General features: G+C 37.5%; 1 protein-coding gene across 3 annotated transcripts in view; it reads right to left on the bottom strand.

Moving 5' to 3' along the window:
* Positions 1-27,088, bottom strand: part of SPIDR (scaffold protein involved in DNA repair) — a 757,458-nt gene that overhangs the window by 654,818 nt on the left and 75,552 nt on the right. The gene's annotated exons all lie outside the window — the stretch shown is intronic.

Raw genomic sequence — 27,088 nt, 5'->3', positions numbered from 1 at the left:
AGAAAGAAATAAGCAATAGTTTTCAAAGCACTCTTCAACAAGTAGTTACAGGACAGATCCCAGAGTTTGTCATGTGCCACCATACCATCATCTCAGATTTTTTCTTCTAGCTGCTCCAGAACACTGGAGGCTAGAAGGAATATATATATATATGTATTTATCATCACTTCTTTTTCTTTTTTGTTAAAAAAAACATATATAGTAAAAAACAATAAATTTCAAAGCATGACACAACAACTAGTTGTAGAACAGATTTCACAGTTTGGATGGGTTACAATTCTGCAATTTTAGGTTTTTACTCCTACTCCTCCAAGATACAGGAGACTAAAGGAAAGATTGATATAATGATTCAATAATCATACTTGTTTGTTAAACCCTACTTTCTCTGTATAACTCCGTCATCACCTTTGATCTTTCTATCCCACTCTTTAGGGGCCTTTGGCCTATGGCTATTCTAAATTTTTCATGTTGGAAAGGGCAGTCAATAATATGGGGTAGGTAGATGGAACTAGCTGCTGTTCTGGAAAGGCTGGGCCCTCTAGGTTTCAGAACTTCTCTTGTCCAGGGACCCATTTGGAGGTTGTAGGTTTCTGGAAAGTTACTCTAGTGCTTGGAACCCTTGTAGAATCTTATATATTGCTGTGGGTGTTCTTTAGGATTGGCTGGAATGGTTTTGGTTGGGATTTGACTAGTTATGATAGGTAGCAATGTCTAACTGAAGCTTGCGTAACAGTGACCTCACCTCAAGAGTAGCCTCTCAGCTGTATTTGAACTCTCTCTCAGCCACTGATACTTTATTATTTACATGTCTTTTCCCCCTTTTGGTCAGGAAGGAGGGCTGGATAGGACTCAAAGGACTTTGACAGGCAAAGGAAAAGATGATTATTTTGCGCAAAATGTGTATTTTGGGGAGTGCATTATCTAATTTAACTTGTAAAGTCTGTTTATTTGAACACTATTATTATTTGGAATTTTAAATAGGATGTGAGATCTTGTTGGTTTGTACAGGTTACCATGATGCCCCGATACATCCCAGAGTAACTTGGGTAGAGAATAAAAGGCAAAGTCCCCTTGCAGCACTGGAGAGATGGAAGGAAATATTAAACTTCCTCGTCTGGGGAATTCCTGATACTCTTGCAAGCAGTAGGGACAAACCATTCAATAGGCTGAGCCCTTGATCTTGGGGCTTGCTCCTATGAAACTCATTCTTTCAAAGGAGAAGATAAGCCTACTTATAACTATGCCTAAGAGTCACCCCCAGGGAAACTCTTTTGTTGTTCAGATGTGGCCTCTCTCTCTAAGCCAGGTGAACTCACTGTCCTCCCTCTTACATGCGACATGACTCCCAGAGGTGTAAATCTCCCTGGCAAACAGGACTCCCAAGGATGAGGCAGGACCTGGTATCATAGGCTTGAGCCTTCTTAATCAAAAGGGGAAAGAGAGAAATGAGATAAAGTTTCAGTGGCTGAAAGATTTCAAACAGAATCTAGAGGTTATCCTGGATGGTGTTCTCATGCATTATATAGACATCCCTTTTAAGTTTATGGCTCATTGGAATGGCTAGATGGAAGTACCTGAACAGTTGAACTGTATTCCAGTAGCCCTGATTCTTGAAGACAATTGTATAACTTCTACAATGTGACTTGTGATTGTGAAATACTTGTGTGTGATGCTCCCTTTATTCAGGGTATTGACAGATGAGTAAAGAAATACAGATAAATAAATAAATAAAAGAGGGGAATAAGGGGTGAAAAAATGGGTAGATTGAAAAACTAAGGGTCAATGAGAGAGAGGGATAAGGGCCATAGGATGTTTGAGTTTCTTCTTTTTATTTCAATTTCTGGAGTGATGCAAATGTTTTAAAAATGATCATGGTGATGAATACACAGCTATGTGATGACAGTGTGAGTGACTGCATATATTGAATGAACCGTATGTGTGCGAAGATATCTCTAAAAATATTTTTTGAAAAAAGATTATCTTAAAATTGCTCAAACAGATGAAGGAAATTACAGAGAAAGAACTAAAGGATATCAGAAAAACAATGGATGAACAATATGATATTCTCAATAAAGACATAGAAATTCTACAAAGGAACCAAACAGAATTAATGGATTAAAGTGATCTTTTTTTCAATCTTTAATATGATTAAAGATCACAATAATTGAAATGAAAATTCCCAGGAGGGTTTCAACAGTAGACTGGAGCTGGCAGAAAAAAGAATCCACAAACTCCAAGACAAGACAATTGAAATGAGTGAGGCTGAGGAGCAGACAGAAAAAGCATTATAAAAAGTGAAAATAGCAATAAGAGATCTCTAGGATGCGATCAATGTAAAATATACACATCTCAGGAGTACCAGAAGGAGAAGAAATAGAGAAAGGGGGAGGAGGAATATTCAAAGAAATAATGACAGAGAACGTCCCAAACTTAGCAAAAGACATGAATATGCACAGCTAAGAAGCCTAGAGAACACCAAACAGGACAAATGTGAAGAAAAATTCACTGCATCGGGTGGGCAACAGTGGCTCAGTGGCAGAGTTCTCATCTGTCATGCTGGAGACCCCGGTTCATTTCCCGGTGCCTGCCCATGTGGAAAAAAAAAAAAAAAAAAAAAAGTCCACCGTGTCAAATGCAGATCAAACTGCTTAATGCAACGGATAAGGAGAGCTCTGAACCTGCAAGAAAAAAGCAACATATTATGTGCAAGGGAACTGAATTAGAGTGAGTGACAATTTCTCATCAGAAACCATGGAGGCAAGAAATAAGCAGGTTGAGATACTTAAAGTGCTAAAAGAAACCAAATGCCAACCAAAAATTTTGTATCAAGGGACACTTTCTTTCAAAAATGAAGGGGAGGGCAGGCCACGGTGGCTCAGCAGGCAAGAACACTCGCCTGCCATGCCAGGGGACCCGGGTTCGATTCCCAGTGCCTGCCCATGTAAAAAAAAAAAAAAAAAATGAAGGGGAGATTTAAGACATTCCAAACCAAAGCTGGCAGAGTACATTACCACTAGACCTGCCCTACAAGCAATGCTAAAAGAGTTCTTCAGATTGAAAGGAAAGGACAGTAGACAGAATGTGGTTAAAAGTGGGACACAATGTACAGAGGTATAAGTGGTAACAGGTACAGAAAAATTATGGGGGGACAGAGGGGTATAGGAAATGTATATGTACATGCTATTGAGCTTAAGTTGGTATGAAATATGATCGTTATATATTTAGGATATTAAATTTTACCCCATGGTAATCACAAGGAGAATAAATGAAAATTTTTTAAGAAAGAAATGAGAACACACAAAGTATGGTACAACACAAAAAAGCAAATAAATACAAAAGTACAATTAATAGAAGTTGCTAAATAGCAAAATAGTAGAAGAAAGTCCTCTATTATCAGTACTGATTTAACATGTAAATGGATTAAACAATCCACACAAGGGCATAAATTGGCAGAATGGATTTAAAAAAAGCATAACCCAAGAGACTCACCTTAAAGTCAACAATAAAAGTAGGTTGAGGGTAAAGAATGGAAAAAATATAACATGTGTGGCAGTCTGAAATTATTATGTACCCCAGAGAAAAGCCATGTTTTAATCCTGGTCTAATCTTACGGGAGCAATCTCTCTTTTGATCCTGGTTCAATACTGTAGCTTGGAAACTCTTTAATAGATTACCTCCATGAGATGTGACACACTCATTCTGCGTGGGTCTTGACTGGCTTACTAGAATCCTTTTAAAGAAGAAACAGTTTGCAGAGAGTGAGAAACAACAGAAGACTCAATATCAATGGAGCGAGCAGATGTAGATGCTTGGGTAACAGTTGCTTCAAGAGAACGGAGACATGATGTCTGGAGATGCTTGGAGCCCAGCAGACATCGCCATGAACCTGCAATCCAGAACCTGGAGAGAGCCAAGGGAAGCCAAGAGATGAAAGACAGGCCTGGAGAAGCAAAGAGAAGAGCTCCCCACAAAAATAGAGGCTGAAAGCAACAGAGCCCAGGAGGAAAGGAACAGCAGATACCAACCATGTGGCTTCCCAGATGACAAAACTGTTTCATACCTATTGGACTTCCTTGAATCAAGGTATTTTTCCCTAGATGCCTTAGTTTGGACATTTTTAAATTCCCCTTTATAAAGGCCATTCTAGTTCTGGTATATCACATTTTGGCAGTTTGCAAACTAATACAGATTATGGTATCAGGAGTAGAGTGCTGCTGCGATTTGCAAATAACAAACACATTGGAACGACTTTTTAAATAGATAAGGGGAAGATTCTGGAAGAGTTGTATGTTTGATAGAGAAGGCCTAGATACTTTGAAGAGACTGTTAGTAGAAATGTAGACTCTAAAGATATTTCTCATAAGCCCTTAGACAGATATGATGCATGTGTTATGGCAAACTGGAAGGAAGGTGATCTTTGTTTTAAAGTGGTAAAAAAATGTGGCAAAATTGACTGGCTTTGGATGAAAGACAGATTTTGAAAGCTATGAACTTGGATATTTGGCAAAACAGATTTCCAAATTAAATGTAGAAATTACACCCTACTTTTCCTTGCAGCTGTAACCAAGAAATTAGGAGTTACAGGATAATTTTAATTACTTAATTATTATATAAATGTTCCCTTTCGCTTTTGAGATTTTGGAACAAACAAAGGGAGTACAGGGAAGCCCTAAACTATAATTAAGTTGTTTTGGATATCCTCAGGTGCAGGGTGGGGTGGAGGGTGAAGGGGGGGTAAAAAGCCCTTATCTTTTACCTGTTGCCCAAGTGGCTGTGAGAACCATAATACCCCTTGTCTGGTTCTTCTCTAAGAAGCCTCAGTGCTAAAGAAAACAGCAATTAACTAGCAGTCCCTTACAATTGTAAATTATATCTTCTGGGCTGTCATAGAAAGATAAATAGCTCTGCCTTCTTATGTTAACCTATACTAACAATGTTTTCTGCCTTTTGGCTAGGCTCTGCCACTGAAGAATACATAGCTCCTTTCAATTTACGTTAACTTATGTTAAAGTTTTCTTTTTGCCTTCCTCACTATGAATGCTATTTTCTTGTAAATTATCTCATCTCCCAGTGCTAAAAACCTTAAAAACTTCCAGTCTCCTTTGTTCAGGGAAACAGATTTTGGGCCTTTAGGCCATCTGGTCTTCTACACATGTGGTATTAAACACTTTCTCTCTTTGAAACCCAGTGTCTCAAGAATTGGTTATTGAGCCTGTTGGGTAGAAGAATTTACGGCCTTTGTCCGGTATCAGAGCTTATAGTGAAATGTGACAGGAACAAGATAAGATCAGAACTGAACACCTGAGTACAAAGAAACCAGAAAATGATAGTCCAGAAAACTCTGGGCTTCCAGAAAGGGAGACCCCAGAGAATAGTGCCTCACATGAGGATTTAACCAAACATGGGACCAGTCAGCCATTTCAGAAAAAGTCAGGATTGGCAATGAAGTTATCCAGGATGGATTTGTGGAAAGTACTTTTGTCTGATGGGCAAGATCCCAGCCTACTACATACGAAACCAACAAGAGTGTTGTGCGATTTGTATAAATGCAACCACTCCCAGTCTGGATTAAAAGGAACAGAAGAGGGACAAAGTGAAGGAAAAACATCTTCAGAGACAGAACCATGGAAGTTAGGGTCTGGAGGCAGGAAACCTTGGGCCATAAGAACAGACATACCCATACAGGGGGAAAGAGTGAATTTGCCCCAGAAGCAGAGGGTGGGTCTCCCGCTCAATGCTCAGGAAGTGCTGTGCCACCGCAGGCCTCAGAGAGGTTGGAATCATTTCATTAGATTACCTCCTGTGACATGTGCAGTTGTAGGGGTGACCTATGATTAGAAGGAGATGTGAATCCAGACATTTCAGGTGGGTCTTGATTAGTTTACTGGAACACTTTAAAGGAAGAAACATTTTAGAGAGACTGAAAAAAGGCAGACACCTCAGAGCCGATGGAGAGAGCAAATGTAGATGCCTGGAGAACAGCTGCTTCAGAGAACAGAGACATGGATGTTTGGAGATGCTTGGAGCCCAGCAGACAGCACCATGAGATGTTAAGCAAGTCAGAACCTGAAGAGAACCAAGGGAAGTCAAGAGATGAAAGCCAGGTCAGGAGAAGTAAAGTGAGGAAACCCCACAGGAGAAGAGGCTGAAAAGTAACAGAGCCCAGGAGCAACGAACCAGCAGATGCCAGCTATGTGAACTTCCCAGCTGACATACCTATTTCAGACCCACTGGTCTTCCTTGAATTAAGGTATCTTTCCCTGGATGCCTTAGTTTGAACATTTTATAAGCTCAGAACTGGAGACTTGTAACTAATTAAATTCCCCTTAATAAAAGCTGTTTCAATTCTGGTATATTGTATTGGCAGCTTGTAAACTAATACGCCACACAAATAACAATACAAAGAGCTTAGGTGGCTATATTAATATTGGATAAAATAGATTTTAAGGCAAAAATAGTTGAGGGACAAAGATGATCATTAAATACTAATAAGGAAGACAAGTCAACAGGAAGCTGCAAAACAATTATAAATATATATGTACCTAGGAGGAAAGCCCGAAAATATATGAAGCAAATACTGACAGAAGTGAAAGGAGAAACTAGCAGTTCTACATTAACAGGAGAGTTTAACACACCAAGATCAATAATAGATAGAATATCTAGTCATAAGATCAACAAGTAAGTACAAGAATTGAACGCTATGCTACAACAACTAGAACTAATATTTATGTATAAAACACTTCACCCAACAAGACATAAAACATATTCTTCTCAGGTTCACGTGAATCATTATTCAGGTAAGACCATTTGTTGGGTCACAACAAGCTTCAATAAATTCAAAAATATGAAAATCATACAATGTGTATTCTCTGACCACAAGAGAATGAAGCCAGAAGTCAATAACAAAGGAAGAAATGGAAAATTCACTAATATTTGGAAATTAAACAGCATACTCTTAAACAGCCAGTGGGGTTAAAGAGCAAATCAGAATCATAATTAGGAAATATCTTGAAGAGAATGAAAGTGAAAATTCAACATACCAAAACTTATGGGATGGTTGTAACCCATACCAAGCTCTACAACTAATTGTTGCAACGTACTCAGAAATTTATTGTTTCTTTGTATATATGTTATTTCTCACAAAAAAGAAAAAAAGAGAGAAGGAAAAGTATAATAGAGAAGACAGAGTATTTTTGTTTTTTTGCGTGGCAGGCACTGGGAATTGAACCTGGGTCTCTGGCATGACAGGTGAGAACTCTACCACTGAGCCACCACTGCCCACCTGAGAATATAGGATTTAACAAAAGAATATGATTGCTGAATCAACATATTAGTATTTCTTCTGGTCTCCAGTGTCTTGGAGCAGCTAGAAGGAAAAACGAACAATCGTGGGCCTGTAACACATATCAAACTTTAAAATCCGTTGTATAAGGGAGGTGTCAAGATGGCAGCTTAGCAAGGTGTAAGATTTAGTTTGTCCTCTGGAACAGCTACTACATAACCAGGAACAGTACAGAACACTTCCTGGGGCCACATCAGTGACCGAACACACAGTGTACCCCAGTCTGGAACAGGTGGACTGGCTGCAAGACCTCCCAGAACCGTGAGTTCCCCAAGCCATGGTGAAAGGCGCCCCTCCCCCACAGACTGCTTTCCAAAGGGAAAGGAAAGGGACTTTACCAGCAGCAGGGGCAGAGTGCAACTAAATGCCAATTGTGGAACTAATTAACAAGTTCTGACTACTAAGAATAGGCGTCCAGCTCAGGTGAACCTAGTCAAAGCAGAGGTCGCTCATTTTTGCCCTGGTGCCAAGGGGGCACGGCTAACAGAAAAAGAAAAAAAAAACAGGTTTTTGTGGCTGTGTTTCTACAAAAGCGTGACTGCCTTTGGATACAGTGGCAGGACTTCTCAGGCTGCAAATGCCTAGGCATAGGCAGAAACAAACTTTTTTAAGGGCTTGTCTGGAGCCTGTGCCTTCCCCAGGGGAGGGGTGAAACCCAACTCAGGTGTAATCCCTCCCTCAAGGAATTCAGACCCCAGATCTTGGTAATCTGAAGCCATTAAAACCAGCCTAAAACCTCTTCTCTGTGTCCACCACATCCCCAGCAGGGAGAGTCTGTCAAAGTTAAAGGTGCAGCATCATTTTATGCTGGCAGGACCTGCAGGCAGACAAGCGCCACATACTGGGCAGGATAAGAAAAACAGTCCAGAGACTTTAAAGGAAAGTCTTTCAACCTGCTGGGTCTCACACTCAGGGAAAACTGACGAAGGTGACTCTTTCCTCCTGACAGGAGACGAGTTTGGTCCGGGAAAATCCAGCTGGGGTCTATAATATCTAAGTAGACCCTCCTAAGGCTTCTGGCGGCGGGGGAGGCACCATACAGGCACGGCAAGAAACAAGAAAACAAGAACTGAAAATTTCTCCTCTGTTAAACAAAACCTAGGCTAGGGGTCGAGAAAAAGCTGAACTGAATGTCAAAGGACAGAGAGACAACAAATTCATCCAGCAAGAAAACCCTAGGTAAAAGAAGTGAAAACAATCTCCAGAATAAACTAATTAAGGTAATTAAATGCCTAGACGCCAACAAAAAATAATAAATCACACTAGGAAAATTGAAGATATGGCCCAGTCAAAGGAACAAACCAACAATTCAAATGACATACAGGAGTTGAAACAATTAATTCAGAATATACGAACAGATATGAAAAACCTCATCAAAAATCAAATCAATGAATTCAGGGAGGATATAAAGAAGGCAAGGACAAAACAGCATGGTATTGGCATAAAGATAGATATATCGACCAATGGAATCAAATAGAGTGCTCAGATATTGACCCTCTCATCTATGGACATTTGATCTTTGATAAGGCAGTCAAGCCAACTCACCTGGGACAGAACAGTCTCTTCAATAAATGGTGCCTAGAGAACTGGATATCCATATGCAAAAGAATGAAAGAAGACCCATATCTCACACCTTATACAAAAGTTAACTCAAAATGGATCAAAGATCTAAACATTAGGTCTAAGACCATAAAACAGTTAGAGGAAAATGTAGGGAGATATCTTATGAAACTTACAATTGGAGGCGGTTTTATGGATCTTAAACCTAAAGCAAGAGCACTGAAGAAGGAAATAAATAAATGGGAGCTCCTCAAAATTAAACACTTTTGTGCATCAAAGAACTTCATCAAGAAAGTAGAAAGACAGCCTACACAATATGAGACAATATTTGGAAATGACATATCAGATAAAGGTCTAGTATCCAGAATTTATAAAGAAATTGTTCAACTCAACAACAAAAAGACAGCCAACCCAATTACAAAATGGGACAAAGACTTGAACAGACACCTACCAGAAGAGGAAATACAAATGGCCAAAAGGCACATAAAGAGATGCTCAATGTTCCTGGCCATTAGAGAAATGCAAATCAAAACCACAATGAGATATCATCTCACACCCACCAAAATGGCCGTTATCAACAAAACAGAAAATGACAAGTGCTGGAGAGGATGCGGAGAAAGAGGCACACTTATCCACTGTTGGTGGGAATGTCAAATGGTGCAACCACTGTGGAAGGCAGTTTGGCGGTTCCTCAAAAAGCTGAATATAGAATTGACAGTAATACCATTGCTAGGTATCTACTCAAAGGACTTGAGGGCAAAGACACAAACGGACATTTGCACACCAATGTTTATAGCAGCGTTATTTACAATTGCAAAGAGATGGAAACAGCCAAAATGTCCATCAACAGAAGAATGGCTAAACAAACTGTGGTATACACATACGATGGAATATTATGCAGCTTTAAGACAAGATAAACTTATGAACCATGTAATAACATGGATGGACCTAGAGAACATTATGCTGAGTGAGCCCAGCCAAAAACTAAAGGACAAATACTGTATGGTCCCACTGATGTGAACGGACATTTGAGAATAAACTTGGAATATGTCATTGGTAACAGAGTCCAACAGGAGTTAGAAACAGGGTAAGATAATGGGTAATTCCAGCTGAAGGGATACAGACTGTGCAAAAGGACTAGATACAAAAACTCAAAAATGGACAGCACAATAATACCTAAGCATAAAGTAATCATGTTAAAACACTGAATGAAGCTGCATCTGAGCTATAGGTTTTTTTTTCTGTTTTGTTTTTACTATTATTATTACTTTTATTTCTTTTCTCTATATTAACATTCTATATCTTTTTCTGTTGTGTTGCTAGTTCCTCTAAACCGATGCAAATGTACTAAGAAACGATGATCATGCATCTATGTGATGATGTTAAGAATTACTGATTGCATATGTAGAATGGTATGATTTCTAAATGTTGGGTTAATTTCTTTTTTTTCCATTAATTAATAAAAAAAAAAAAAGGGTACATGGAAGGGTAGCCAGTCTTAGTTCATTACCCCTCCTTTTCTTCTCTCCAAAGTCTTATGTAAAGGCAGGCTCTGCTTTTCAGCACACCTGTTCCTGGAAACAGCATAAAGTCATTTCTTGTAAACTATCCTGCCTCTTCCTGGAAACCCAGTCAAGATTAGAAGTTGGGTTCAAAATGAAGGACTAAATCATAGGTGAAATCATAGATTTACCAGTAAATCCTGGTAATCATTTATTATTATTATTTTTTTCTCATGGGCAGGCACCAGAAATTGAACCCGGGTCTCTGATATAGCAGGCAAACACTCTGCCTGCTGAATCCCCATGGCCTGCCCTGTAATCATTTACAATAGTAAAATTATTCTTTCAGTCTAGGGGCTTCCATGAAATTTACCCCTTCACCACACAATACCACTTTTTATCACAGATTTAGTTCGCAGTTTTGCTTGCCTTTTCACAATTTAGAAGAACTTTTGCAGGATGACTTGGTTGGTTAAAACCTATTTTTAAAGCTAGCCAGCTGTCTCTGGGCTGGGGGAGACCTGGTTATTTTATGCATGCTTTTTATATTGTCTGTGTTTCATTCAGTGATTCACCAGAAGAACCCATGAGCCTCAAGAGCAGGTTATACTCACTGCTAAATCCTATTACAGCATAGGATACAGAATGAAAGCAGGAAAAAATATGTACACATCAGAGAACTTCAACACAGCCGTCCAGTGTCCTTCCGATTATGCTCTCTCCACATGAATGACAGGAACACATATGGAATGTCTCTGCCCATGGAAGACTGTTTGGGCCCCCGAATCCAAGGACTTTATTGGGGCTCGTCACATAGGCTTATCCCTCTTGGCACCAGCCGTGGCAAACAAAACTCAGGAATCACATCATCTATTTTGATGTCTGTGCAAAGCAACCTGACAAGTTGGTTATGGCATGATCTGATGTTCCAGGTGTATGTAACAAACTTATCAATTGCTAACACAAAGAACTTGTAGGACCACATTCCCAATGGCTATCCAAAGGTTAATCATAGGTTCCCTGGAGACATACAAGGAGTAGCAGACATGCTGTGTTAACTCTTTCCTCACATTTGTATTTTCCAAAAATGCCTATAATTAACCTGAATTACTTTTATAATCAGTAATATAACTACTATTATAAAATCAAAAAAAAAAGAAGGCAAGGAATGAACAAAAAGAAATCGAAAGTCTGAAAAAACAAATCACAGAACTTATGGGAATGAAAGGCACAATAGAAGAGATGAAAAAACAATGGAAACCTACAATGGTAGATTTCAAGAGGCAGAATGTAGGATTAGTGAACTGGAGGACGGAACATCTGAAATCTGACAAGTAAAAGAAAATATAGGGAAAAAATGGAAAAATATGAGCAGGGACTCAGGGAATTGAAGGACAATATGAAGCCCACGAATATACATGTTGTGGGTGTCCCAGAAGAAGAAGAGAAGGGAAAAGGAGGAGAAAAACTAGTGGAGGAAATTATCACTGAAAATTTCCCAAATCTTATGAAAGACTTAAAATTACATATCCAAGAAGTGCAGCATACCCCAAAGAGAATAGATCCAAATAGACGTACTCCAAGACACTTACTAATCAGAATTTCAGAGGTCAAAGAGAAAGAGAGAATCTTGAAAGCAGCAAGAAAAAAGCAATCCGTCACATACAAGGGAAGCCCAATAAGACTATGCATAGATTTCTCAGCAGAAACCATGGAGGCGAGAAGACAGTGGGATGATATATTTAAATTACTAAAAGAGAAAAACTGCCAACCAAGAATTCTATATCCAGCAAAATTGTCCTTCAAAAATGAGGAAGAAATTAAAACATTTTCAGTCAAAAAATCACTGAGAGAATTTGTGATCAAGAAATTAAAACATTTTCAGTCAAAAAAATCACTGAGAGAATTTGTGATCAAGAGACCAGCTCTGCAAGAAATACTAAAGGGAGCACTCAAGGCAGATACGAAAAGACAGAGAGAGAGGTGTGGAGAAGAGTGGAGAAATGAAGACTATGAGTAAAGGTAAAAAGGAGGAATATTAGATATGACATATAAAATCCAAAAGGCAAAATGGTAGAAGAAAGTACTACCCACACAATAACAACACTAAATGTCAATAGATTAAACTGACCAATCAAAAGACATAGACTGGCAGAATGGATTAAAAAACAGGACCCATCTATATGCTGTCTACAGGAAACACATCTTAGATCCAAGGACAAATAAATACAGGTTGAAAGTGAAAGGTTGGGAAAAGATATTTCATGCAAACAACAATCAGAAAAGAGCAGGAGTAGCTATACTAACATCCAACAAATTAGACTTCTAATGTAAAACAGTTAAAAGAGACAAAGGATACTATGTGTTAATAAAAGGAACAATTCAGTGAGAAGACATAACAATCATCAATATTTATGCACCAAGCCAGAATGCTCCAAAATACATGCGGCAAATACTGAAAACAGAAAAAGATATATCTACCACTGTATGAGCCAAGGGTTAAAACAAGACCTGCAGAATTTGTTGGGAGCAGGTGGCGTCAGTGATGGAGGCAGTAAACTGTGTAGATTATGCAGAGCAGTCTGGGAAGAAGAGAATGTTTACCCCAAATGGTTATGTTAAGTATGAAGAAAGACAGCACTGAAAATTAAGCACTCCAATTCCTCAAGAAATGCATGCATGCCTTTTGTCACCCTGTAGTATACAGGCTGGATCTGGTTAAGAATAAAGTTGTCTGTTGTTTGTTATGGCTAATCTTCAGAGCCCCTGATCCTGTCTTTCTTTCTCATCATTCCTTAATATCCTTCGAGCTCTGTTCCATAGGAAGCAACACCTGGCACCCAACGTGGGGTTTGAAGAAGAAGAAGAAGACTCTGAAACAATATTAAGGAACCAAGGAAAAATCTCCATTAGAGGGACATTTGTCCAGCCGATAGAAGAGGACTCGAGTCATACTGGTAAGTAAGAATTTTCCTTGTAGCATCAGCGTAATGGGTAATCACAATGGGCAGCTGGAGGAGTATGTTTGTGTGTTGAAACACACATTGTTAGAAGCTACTGGCATCTCTGAGAGACGCCAGTTTTGAATTTGATCTCATTCAAAAACATTGTTATTGGTTTCACCCCAAGGGTTGTAATGTTTTGAATTTAAAACAATGGTGTTTAGTTATGAAGGCTCTTCAGAGGGTTTATCAAAAAGGAGAGACTGTACCATTATCAGCGTGGGCCTTGTGTCATCAAATAGCTGCAGCATTAGATCCCTTACAGTCAGAAAGCGAAGACGGGGAAACTGATTTTTTACCAAAAAAACATAACTGCATCTGCAGACATAGATGAAAAGGGAATAAAACTAAAGGATGAGGGCGGTCCACGGTGGTCCAGCAGGCAAGAATGATTGCCTGCCATGCCAGAGGACCCGGGTTTGATTCCTGGTGCCTGCCCATGTTAAAAAAAAAAAAATCTAAAGGAGGAGGAAGGTGTAAGTACAGATGAGGGAGATGTTGAATCTATGCACTCTCAGTGTTCTTGCATCACAACCCATACCAACCCTTTTACAAACAAGGCTAGTTTCAATTGCCCTTAAGACTTCCCAAACTCTTATCAAATAAAAGCTACTAGTGTGTCTACATCAACAAAATTCCACATTTCCTGCACGAATTTGCAATCCACCTTCTGTCGCAATGCCCAGTCCCTTAATTTCACAGCCTCCTCAGAATCCATTTTTTATACATACTGGCGATTCAGCTATATATATGAATCGTGTAATAGTACCAAAGCCTATACCCAAAACACCTATAATGAAACGTTTACTACAGGGATCTCAGCAAGGGGACTTGGAGGCAGTACAACTTTTATCATCTTTTCCTGTGACAGTTAATCACTTGCCTCCTGATCAAAATAATCCTCAGGGCGCTTTAGAAATTCATCATGAGCCCATTTCTTTTAAATTTTAAAAGATCTGAAACAAGCTTGTGCCCAGTATGGAGTGAATTCTCCATATACTATAGGTCTAGTCCAGGGCATGGCTCATGTTGACAGAGTAATTCCTTGGGATTGGGAGATGCTAGCCAGAACTATTTTAAGTACGGCTGAATTTCTATAATTTAAAACATGGTGGACTGATGAAGCTAATCAATTGGGTAGGAGGAATGCTAATGACCAATCTCCGGTGTTAATAACAGCGGAACAAATCATGGGCACTGGCCAATGGGCAGGTATTGAAAGACAGTTACAATACAATGATAGCATTATTATTCAAGTCAGAATGGCCTGCCTTGCAGATTGGTGAAGAATTTCTGCACCACAACAGCCTACTTTAATTTTTGCTAAAGTAATTCAAGGAAATAATGGGCAATATGTCGAATTTAATAGCACGTCTAACAGACATGATTCAAAAAACCGTGCAGGTACCTGAAGCCCGTGATTTAATTTTAACGACATTAGCCTTTGATAATTCTAACATTGAGTGTAAAAAGGTTATTTGACCCATTAAAACCGCCGGTTGTTCCATACAGGACTATATAAGAGCCTGTCAGTACATTGGGTCTACTTCTCATCAAATGGTATTGGCAGCTGCCATGAAGTCTTCTTTGAATCAATAGCAAGGAAATTGTCTTAAATGTGGAAGATTTAGGCACTTTCAGAAAAACTGTAAATCTTTTCATGTTAATAATTCTACCCCAACTAAGAAATTGCCATCCAGATTGCGTCCTATTTGTCAGAAGGGCTTTCATTGGGCTAATGAATGTCATTCTAGAACACATAAAAATGGTACTCTATTGAAGGGGTCAGGAAGCCGGTTTGTGGGCTTAGCTCAGGGCCCAGGACAAACAACATGAGCCAAGCTCCACAGACACAGTATCCTGTCAGCAACAGCAAAAATCATGCGTCCCGATCTTAGAGTTAAAAGCTGCAACTCGCAGTAGTGCTGCAATAGATCTACCTGCAGCTGAGGATATTTTACTTCAACCTGAAATGGGTATTCAAATAATTAGTACTGGAGTTTCTGGTCCTCTGCCCAACCATATTGTTGGCTTAATAAATGGAAGAAGTAGTTTAACTAAGCAGGGTCTATTAATACAAATTGGTGTAATTGACAGTGACCATAAAGAGGAATTGAAAATTATGGCTCAATCTTTACAGCCTTTTCAAATTAAAAATGGGCAATGCATTGCTCAATTACTACTTTTACCTTATCACATTTCTCCTCTGCCCTTTTAACATCTAGGACAATGATGACTCCTTGGAAAAGGTTTTCGGTGCTATTATAAAAATTTTACCTCAATATGGACTACAAATAGCTAAAGAAAAGATTCAAAAGACTGAGCCTTACCTATACTTAGGAATGCAAATAGCTGCTAATAAAATAATTCCTCAAAAAATACAATTAAGACGGGATAATTTACAAACTTTAAATGATTTTCAAAAACTACTAAGAGATATTAACTGAATTAGACCCATTTTAAGGATTCCTAATTATATTTTACAGAACCTATTTGATATTTTACAAGGTGATTCTGATTTATTAAGCAAAAGGCAATTAACAGCTGCGGCTGAAAAACAGTTACAATTAATTGAACAATGCATTAAAGAAGGACAGCTTGTTCAAATAGATCTAAAAAAGCCTGTTGATTTTATTATTTTCTTTACCTTAAATTTTGGCAAGATGGTGTTTTAGAATGGATTTTTTTACCAAACAATTGACAAAAACGCTTACATACATATCTGCAAAAAAATCGTTTCTTTAATAGCCAAAGGTCACCAAAGATATCATCAATTAAGAGGTCACGATCCTAATCGCATAGCATGTGATCTCAGAAAGGAAGAGGTTCAAAGTCTATTTATTTTCAATACCTCTTGGCAAATAGCATTAAGTGATTTTAAAGGACAAATTGATAATCATTTGACTATGTCAAAACTTTTACAATTTCTAAAAGGAACACAATGGATATTGCCTAAAATAGTACAGGTTTCCCTGCTAGAGGGAACCTAATATTACCATCTTTACTGATGGTAGTAGTAATGGACAGGCTACATATGTTGTAAGAATTCGAGAATTCGAGAGTTTGCCACGCAAAGGAAGACTCCAAGAGACGTTCTCTCATGCAACATGCAAGGGGTTTATTTACCACACATGCGTGGGGCTCACTGAACACGCAGGAACAGAGAGCCCCGAGCCTGGGTTTTGGGAAGCTTTTTGAGGGCCAGGATAAGGGGGTGGGGTTTGAGGGTTGAACATGAGTTACAGGTTCTGCTTTATGCAGGAAGTAGATAACGAACATTTTGCAAGAAGTAGATAACATTTTGCAAGAAGCAGATAACAAACATTTTTCGCGCATGAGTCATGGGAGCTGCTTCATGCAAGAAGCAGCTGTCTCGTGCAAAACTCCCTTACTCAACCTTCTCAGTTGCATTCTTAGATAAACTTCCTCCTGCAGTTACAACCTTGCATAACCAAGGCAGCAGAAAACCTTGCATAACAAAGGCAGCAGATAACCGCCCCTGGGAAGTCCCGGGTTGTTTTTCTTAGCCTGATGGGGCCCATAACTCTTTTCTTTACAATCCTTCTTTACATAAGAAAAGTTAGCAACTGTTAAGTTTTATAAAATCCTTCTTTACAATGTCACCCCAGGGGAACACAAAATTTGGAAAACGCCTTATACCTCAGCCCAGCGCACTGAATTAGCAGCTGTAATTCAAGTATTGCAAAATTTTCCACAATCCCTTAATATTGTTTCTGATTCTGAATATGTCTGCCAAACAGTTACTCACATTGAGACAGCTTCTTTGTTTGAAGGAGATGAACTGTCCTGAATATTTTTACATTTACAAACACTAGTCAGGAGTCAAATTAACCTCCTTTTTATCATGCATATAAGGGCCCATACTAACTTTTCAGGTCCTTTGTCATTACACAATCAGCAAGTGGATACTCTTGTGGGGGTAATTCAGGATCCTACAACATTTCACAAATTGACTCATATTAATAGCAAAGGGCTGAAAAAGAAATTTCTGTCTTTATCTAAACAGCAAGCTCAGGACATTGTTAGGACTTGTCCAACATGTGGACCTTTAAATGTACTCCCATTTGCATCAGGGGTTAATCCTCGAGGTCAAAAAGCAAATGAATTATGGCAAATGGATGTTACTCATATCTCACATTTTGGTAAAATGCAATATGTACATGTTATTATAGACAACTTTTCTCATTTCATCTGGGCTACCGCACAATCTGGAGAATGTCTTTGCCATGTTCAATCACACTAACTTAATGCTTTTGCTGTTATGGGATGCCCTCAATCTATTAAAACAGATAATGGTCCTGCTTATACAGGAAAGGAAATTCATACTACTTTTCAAATTACTCATATCACAGGAATTCCACATAATTCCTCCGGCCAAGGAATTATTGAATGAGCAAACCGGACGCTAAAGTTTATGCTCATAAAACAAAAAAGGGGAGATGATGATCAGGAGGATGGTGCTTTGAAAATAAGTACTCCAAAAGATCAATTAGCAAAAGCACTGTTTAAATTTTTTAAACATTTATGATAATCCATCACAGACTCCTGCAGAACAACATTTTAGTAATTTAGAAAAGAAAAATGATACAACCCAAACAGAACTGCAGCTGCAGCCAATCTATTGGAAAGATGTTAAAGATGATTTATGGAAACCAGGAATGATAAAGGTGTGGGATAGGGGATTTGCTCTTGTCATTGTGGATAATGGAACCTCAGTTTGGATTCCCTCGAAGAGAATAAAACCCAGATACGTCGACCCTGATGAAAATAACTAAATGGGTAATGTATATTATAGGACATATAACATAAATTGCTGAAGGACAGGGACATAATTATACTTATTGGGTTTATATTCCTAATCTACCTCTGCTGTAGGCCCTAACATGGGCAGATTTAACTTTACCAATATATCTGAATACTAGTTTAGGATTCCCAGCTCCAGTAGATTCAAGGCTTCCAAAACTACTTAAGGAAGAAGAAAAATGGTATCAAATTTAACTCTTCCATTTTTAGAAAGACCCACATGCATAACTCTATGGAATCAAATGATACTTGCCTATTACCTGGGAAAGAAAGTTAGAATGGATTACAGTTATGTCATATGGATTGAGCAGTTATCATAATTAATGATTCCTATGGAATTGTAAGAGATGCGGCCCCTGTGGGGCCTCCCATCTCTAACTGGAAGATAACTGAGACTATATGGACAGGTAAGCTAAATCAGAGTTTAATACATAAAGGATGATGGGTGCCAAATCCTTGGGACGATAAATACAACATTAGTCAGAGAAATTTATGGAAAATTTTCCTAGGACTGGGAACAAATTTTTACAGCAAATTCTAGTAACTATAACTTCTCCTAAATAGCAGCCATAAACACCATATGAAAATATGTACTAGAGATCCATACGTATTTGTTAAAGGTCATATGCATATAAGAAATCAAACTTTTAATTGTGAGAATTGTTCTCTATTCACCTGTCTCCAAGTATTTATGTTGCAAGCATATAAGACGATTAGAACAGCAAGGAGAAGAAGAGGTATTTGGCTGCTGGTACAGATGTTAAGATCTTTGCAATCCTCTCCCGAAACACAAATCCTGATCCATTTGGCAAAAGAATATCTGAAAAGGACTAAGAGACTAATTGGACTCATTATTGCAGCTGTCATTGGAATCACTGGAATTATCACAGTGGCTGCAGTCGCTGGAACTGCATTGCATCAAACCATACAGATACAGCATTATGTTAGAGAATGGCACAAAAATGCCAGTGAACTGTGACATACTCTACCTCATATTGATGAGCAAATTAATAATAGACTAAATGATATAGAGACAGCATTGATTTAAATTGGAGATCAAATGTATAATTTACATTTTTAGGAAGTTTAAAATGTGACTGGAATGAGAGAATTTTTGTATTAACCTCTTTAAGATATAATCAATCTGAATTAGAATTATCTCAGAATAATTTACATATAGCCTACGGAGGTGAAGTTATACTATCACTTACTCAAGAGCTAAAAAATCTTAATCCTATTCACAGGTGGAAATCACATCATTTTTCGACTACTATAGGCTTAGGCTTGGTGCTGTTTATACTCTTTTTCTTCCTCCTCAGCTGTGCTAAACAACAAATATTCTAAATCAGAGAGCTTCAGTGGTAGCCAATGACGGGTAAGACCCTTCCTTCAGAGCTTAAGGGCAACCTACAACAGGCACAGTCACCTCAGCTAATAAAATAAAAAGGGGGAAATGTAGGAGTCAGGGGTTAAAACAAGACCTGCACAATTTGTTGGGAGCAGCTGGCGTCAGGGTGGTGGTGGCAGTAAACTGTGGAGATTGTTATGTAGAGCACTCTGGGAGGAAGAGAATGTTCATCCCAAATGGTTATGTTAAGTATGAAGGAAGAAAGTACGGAAAATTAAGCACTATGATTCCTCAAGAAATGCATGCATGCCTTTTGACACCCTGTAGTATACAGGCTGGATCTGGTTAAAAATAAAGTTGTCTGTTGTTTGTTATGGCTGATCTTCAGACCCCCTGATCCCATCTGTCTTTCTTTCTCATCATTCCTTAATATCCTTTGAGCTCTGTTCCATAGGAAGCAACATACCATAATAATTGGAGACTTCAATTCACCACTCTTATCAATGGACAGAACATCTAGACAGAGGATCAATAAAGAAACAGAGAATTTGAATAATACAATAAATGAGTTAGACTTAACAGACATTTATAGAATATTACACCCCACAACAGCAGGATACATCTTTTTCTCAAGTGCTCGTGGATCATTCTCAAGGATAAGCCATATGGTGGATCACAAAGAAAGTCTCAATAAATTTAAAAACATTGAAACCATACAAAACTCTTTCTCAGATCATAAAGGAATGAAGTTGGAAATCAATTATAGGCAGAGTGCCAGAAAATTCACAAATATGTTGAGGCTCAACAACACACGCTTAAATGACGAGTGGGTCGAGGAAGAAATTCCAAGGGAAATCAGTAAATATTTTGAGGCAAAGGAAAATGAAAACACAACATATCAAAACTTATGGGATGCAGCAAAGGCAGTGCTAAGAGGGAAACTTATTGCCCTAAATGCCTATATCAAAAAAGAAAAAAGGGCAAAAATCGAGGAAATAGCTGTCCACTTGGAAGAACTAGAGAAAGAACAGCAAACTAACACCAAAGCAAGCAAAAGGAAAGAAATAATAAAGATTAGAGGAGAAATAAATAAAATTGAGTACATGAAAACAATTGAGAAAATCAACAAAACCAGAAGCTGGTTTTATAAGAAATCAATAAGACTGATGAACCTTAGCAAGGTTGACAAAAAGAAGAACAGAGAGAATGCAAATAAATAAGACCAAAAATGGAAGAGGAGACATAACCACTGACCCCACAGAAATAAAGGAAGAAATGACAGGATACTATGAACAACTTTATGCTAATAAATACAACAATGTAGATGAAACGGACAACTTTCTAGAAAGGCATGAACAACCAACTTTGACTTGAGAAGAAACAGATGACCTCAACAAACCAATCACAAGCAAAGAAACTGAATCAGTCATTAAGAAGCTCCCCCAAAAATAAAAGTCCAGGACCAGATGGCTTCACATGTGAATTCAATGAAATATTCCAGAAAGAAATAGTACCAATCCTGCTCAAATTCTTCATAAAACTTGAAGAGGAGGGAAAGCTACATAACTCATTCTACAAAGCTAACATCACCCTCATACCAAGTCCAGACAAAGATATTACAAAAAAAAAAACTACAGAGCAATCTCTATAATGAATATAGATGCAAAAATCCTCAACAAAATTCTAGTAAATCAAATCCAGCAACACATTAAAAGAATTATAAACCATGACCAAGTAGGAGTCATCCCAGGAATGCAAGGATGGTTCAACATAAGACAATCAATTAATGTAATACACCATATCAACAAATCAAAGCAGAAAAATCACATGATCATCTCGATTGATGCAGAAAAGGCATTTGACAAAACTCAACATCCTTTCCTGTTGAAAACACTTCAAGGGATAGGATAGAAGGGACCTTCCTCAAAATGATAAAGGGAATATATGAAAAAGCCACAGCTAACATCATCCTCAATGGGGAAAAATTGAAAACTTTCCCCCTAAGAGCAGGAACAAGACAAGGATGTCCACTATCACCACTATTATTCAACATTGTGCTGGAAGTTTTAGCCAGAGCAATTAGACAAGAAAAAGAAATACAAGGCATCAAAATTGGAAAGGAAGAAGTAAAACTCTCATTGTTTGCAGATGATATGATACTATATATCGAAAACCCCAAAAAATTCACAGCAAAACTGCTAGAGCTAATAAATGAGTACAGCAAAGTGGCAGGGTACAAGATCAACACTCAAAAATCTGTAGTATTTCTACACACTAGTAATGAACAATCTGAGGGAAGAATCAAGAAAAAAATTCCATTTACAATTGTAACCAAAAGAATAAAATATTTAGGAATAAATTTAATTAAAGAGACAAAAGACCTATACATAGAAAACTACAAGATATTGTTAAAAGTGATCACAGAAGACCTAAATATATGGAAGGTCATGCCATGTTCACGGATTAGAAGACTAAATATAGTTAAGATGTCAATTCTACCTAAACTGATTTGCAGATTCATTGCAATACTAATTAAAATCCCGCAAACTTACTTTTCAGAAATAGAAAAACCAATAACCAAATTTATCTGGAAGAGCAGGGAGCCCTGAATAGCTAAAAGTATCCTGAGGAAAAAAAAAATGAAATCAGAGGTCTCACACTACCTGACTGTATGGTGTATTATGAAGTTACAGTGATCAAAACAGCATGGTACTGGCAAAAAGATAGATATACTGACCAATGGAATTGAATGGAGTGTTCAGATATTGACTCATACATCTATGGACAATTGATCTTTGATAAGGCAGTCAAGCAAACTCACCTGGGATAGAACAGTCTCTTCAATAAATGGTGCCTAGAGAACTAGATATCCATATGCAAAAGAACGAAAGAGGACCCATATCTCACATCCTATAAAAAAGTTAACTCAAAATGGATCACAGACCTAAACATTGGGTCTAAGACCATAAAACAGAAGAAAATGTAGGGAAATATCTTATAAATCTTACAGTTGGAGGCAGTTTTATACACCTTACACTCAAAGCAAGAGCACTGAAAAAATAAAGAAAGAAATGGGAACTCCTCAAAATTAAACACTTTTGCGCATCAAAGAACTTCATCAAGAAAGTAAAAAGACAGCCTATACAATGGGAGACAATATTTGAAATGACACATCAGATAAAGGTCTACTATCCAGAATTTATAAAGAGATTGTTCAACTGAACAACAAAAAGACAGCCAATCCAATTACAAAAAGGGAAAAAGACTTGAACAGACACTTCTCAGAAGAGAAATACAAATGGCCAAAAGGCACATGAAGAGATGTTCAACTTCCTTGGCCATTAGAGAAATGCAAATCGAAACCACAATGAGATATCATATCACACCCACCAGAATGGCCATTATCAACAAAACAGAAAATGGCAAGTGCTGGAGAGGATGTGGAGAAAGTGGCACACTTATTCAGTTGGTGGGAATGTCAAATGGTGCAACCACTGTGGAAGGCAGTTTAGTAGTTCCTCAAAAAGCTGAATATAGAACTGCCATATGACCTGGCAATACCATTGCTAGGTATCAACTCAAAGGACATAAGGGCAAAGACACAAATGGACATTAGCACACCAATGTTTATAGCAGCAGTTTACAATTGTAAAGAGATGGAAACAGCCAAAATGTCCATCCATAGATGAATGGCTAAACAAACTGTGGTATATACATACGATGGAATATTATGCAGCTGTAAGACAGAATAAAGTTACTAAGTATGTAACAACATGGATGAACCTTGAGGACATTATGCTGAGTGAGATTAGCCAAAAACAAAAGGACAAATACTGTATGGTCTCACTGATGTGAACTGACATTAGTGAATAAACTTGGAATATTTCGTTGGTAAAAGAGACCATCAGGAGATAGAAATAGGGTAAGATATTATGTAATTGGAGCTGAAGGGTCATAGATTGTGTGACAGGATTGAACATAAAAACTCAGAAATGGACAGCACAATACTACCTAACTGTAATACAACTATGTTAAAACACTGAATGAAGCTGAGTGTCAGAAAGACAGAGGGAGGAAGGCTGGGGGCATAAATGTAATCACAATGAAAGATAGATGATAAAAGTTGAGATGGTATAATCTAGGAATGACTAGAGTGTATGATGACAGTGACTAAATGAACAAATTTTAAAAATGTTTTTGCATGAGGAAGAACAAAGGAATGTCATTACTGCAGGGTGCTGAAAATAGATGGTAATTAATATTTTAAAATTTCAACCTATGTGTGAGACTAAAGCAAAAAATGTTTATTTCGTACAAAATTTATATTTTGACTAGCACATCTCCTAATATAACTTATGTAGATAGTTGGTTGAACAACATAAGTACATGGAACCTTGGGTAGGACATGAGATTTTGCTGGTTTGTTCAGAGTGATGCCCCAATGAATTCCAGAGTGATTTGATCAGTGAGTAGAAAAGTATTTGCAAAGTCCCCTTCAGGAAATGGTGAGAATGGGGGAAAATTCAACCTGCCCAAGTTGAATTCTTGATATTCTCACAAGCAGTGTGAACAACCAAAGCTATAGGCTGAGCCCCCAGTCTTGGGGGTTGTTTATATGAAACTTAACACCACAAAGGATAGGTCAAGGCTACTTAAAATTAGGCCTAAGAGTCACCCCCAAGAGAACCTCTTTTGTTGCTCAGATGTGGCCTCTCTCTCCAGCCAACACAACAAGCAAACTCACCACCCTCCCCCTGTCTACGTGAGACATGTCTCCCAGAGGTGTGGACCTTCCTGGCAACGTGGGACAGAAATCCCAGAATGAGCTGAGACTCAGCATCAAGGGATTGAGAAAAACCCTAGAATGAGCTGAGACCCAGCATCAAGGGATTGAGAAAACCTTCTTGACCAAAAGGGGGAAGAGTGAAATGAGACAAAGTGTCAATGGTTGAGAGACTCCAAACAGAGTCGAGAGATTATCCTGGAGGTTATTCTCATGCATTAAGTAGATATCACCTTGTTATCCAAGATGTAATGGAGAGGCTGGAGGGAACTGCTGGAAAATGTAGAACTGTGTTCCAGTAGCCATGTTTCTTGAAGATGATTGTATAATGATATAGCTTTCACAATGTGACTGTGTGACTGTGAAAACTCGTGTCTGGTGCTCCTTTTATCTACCTTGTCAACAGATGAGTAGAACATACAGAATAAAAATAAATATAGGGGGAACAAATTTTAAAATAAATTTAGTTTGAAATGCTAGTGATCAATGAAAGGGAGGGGTAAGAGGTATGGTATGTATAAATTGCATTTCTGTTTTCATTTCATTTCTTTTTCTGAATAGATGCAAATGTTCCAAGAAATGATCATGATGATAATGAATAGGCAACTATGTGATGATATTGTGAATTACTGATTATATACGTAGAATGGAATGATCAAAATAGGAATGTATGCATTTGCTTGGGTTTTTTGGTATTTAAAAAAATAAAATTAAAATAATTAAAAAAAAATTAAATTAAATTAAATTAAAATTAAAAAAAATCTGTTGTATAACTACTCGTTAAAGTCTACCTGGAAATTTATTGCTTTTTGTATATATGCTATTTTTCACAATTTAAAAAAAAAGTTAAAAAAAAAACTTATGGGATGAGCAAATGCAGTGCTGAAAGGAAAATTTATAGCTTTAAATGCTTAAATTTAGAAAGAACAAAGATTTCAAATGAGAGAACTAACCTCAAAACTGGAAGAACTAGTAAAAGAAGTGCAAACTAAATCCAAAGTGAGCATAAAGGAAATAACAAAGATATATATATATATATATATATATATATATATATATATATATATATATATATATATGAAATAGAAAAAGAAATAGAAAGCATCCACAAAGCAAAAAGTAAGTTATTTGAAAGGATCAATAAAATTGACAAGCCTTTACCAGAATGACAAAGAAAAAAGAGAGGACAGAAATAACTAAAATATAAAATGAAAAGGGGAACAATTCTACCAACCCTGCTGAAATAAAAAGGATTATAAAGGATACTATGAACAACTGTACATCAATAAATTAAATAATGCAGATGAAATGGACAAATTCTTAGAAACAAACTGCCTGTATTGACTCAAGAAGAATTAACTCCAATTCTTCTCAAACTCTTCCAAAAAAAGAAAGGGAACACTTTTAATTTCATTCTATGAGACCAACATCACCCTCATACCAAAGTCAGATAAACATACTACAAAAAAAGAATATTACAGACCAAGATTTCTTATGACTATAGATGCAAAAATCCTTCACAAAACACTAGCAAACAGATCCCAACAGCACATTGAAAGAATTATACACCATGATCAAGTGGGATTTTTCTCTGGAATGAAGGTTGGTTCAACATACGAAAATTAATTAATATAATACACCACAGTAAGTAAATGAAGGGAGAAAAATACATGATCATCTCGACTGATACAGAAAAAAGATTTCAGAAAATACAATAGCCCTTCTGGATAAGAACTCTTAGAAAACTAGGAATAAAAGGGAACTTCCTCAACATAATAAAGGGAATATATGAAAAACTCAGAGGTAACATACTAATGGTGAATTACTGAAAGTTTTCCCCTGAAAATCATGAACAAGACAAGAATGCCCACATCCATCACTGTCATTCAATATTATACTAGAAGTTCTAGCAAAAGCAATTAGGCAAGAAAACAAAAGGCATTCAAGTTGGAAAGGACAAGGTAAAACATTACCTATTTGCAAATGATATGATCTTACATACAGAAAATTCTGAAAAAAATCCACAACAAAGTTCCTAAAGCTAGAATATAGATTCCACAAAGTGGGAGGGTACAAAAAATCAACACCCACAAATCAGTAATGTTTCTTTACAGTAGCAGTGAACAATCATTGGAAGAAATCAAGAAAAAAATTCCATTTACAATAGCAACTAAAAGAGTCAATTAGCTAGGAATAAATCTAGCCAAGGTTGTAAAGTACTAGGACACAGAAAACAACACAATGTTGCTAAGAGAAACTAAAGAAGACCTAAATAAATGGAAGAACATTCTGTATTCATGGATTGGAAGAGTGCATTAATATGTCAATCCTATTCAAAGCTATTTATAGACTCAATGCAATCCCAATCAAAATTCTAACAACTTTCTTCGTAGACATGGAAAATCCTAAAATTTATATGGAAGGATAAGGTGTCACAAACAGCCAAAACTATCTAAAAAGAATGAAGCTGGAGTACTCATACTTCCCAGTCTTGAAACTTATTATCACCACAGTAATCAAAACAGATTGATACTGGCATAAAGACAGATATATAGAGCAAAAGAGCAAAAGAATCAAACTGAGGGCTCAGAAATACACACACATTCACAGACAATTGACTTTTCATGGAAAAGACTGGTCTCTTCAACAAATGGTGCTAGGGAAACTGGATCTCCATTTGTAAAAGAAAGGAGGACCCTTATCCCAAAACACATACAAAAATCAACT

The sequence above is a fragment of the Tamandua tetradactyla genome, chromosome 6 (assembly GCF_023851605.1).
Source record: "Tamandua tetradactyla isolate mTamTet1 chromosome 6, mTamTet1.pri, whole genome shotgun sequence".
Lineage (NCBI taxonomy): Eukaryota > Metazoa > Chordata > Mammalia > Pilosa > Myrmecophagidae > Tamandua > Tamandua tetradactyla.
Note: the sequence above shows the minus strand (reverse complement) of the source record. Positions and strands in the feature narration are given on the sequence as shown.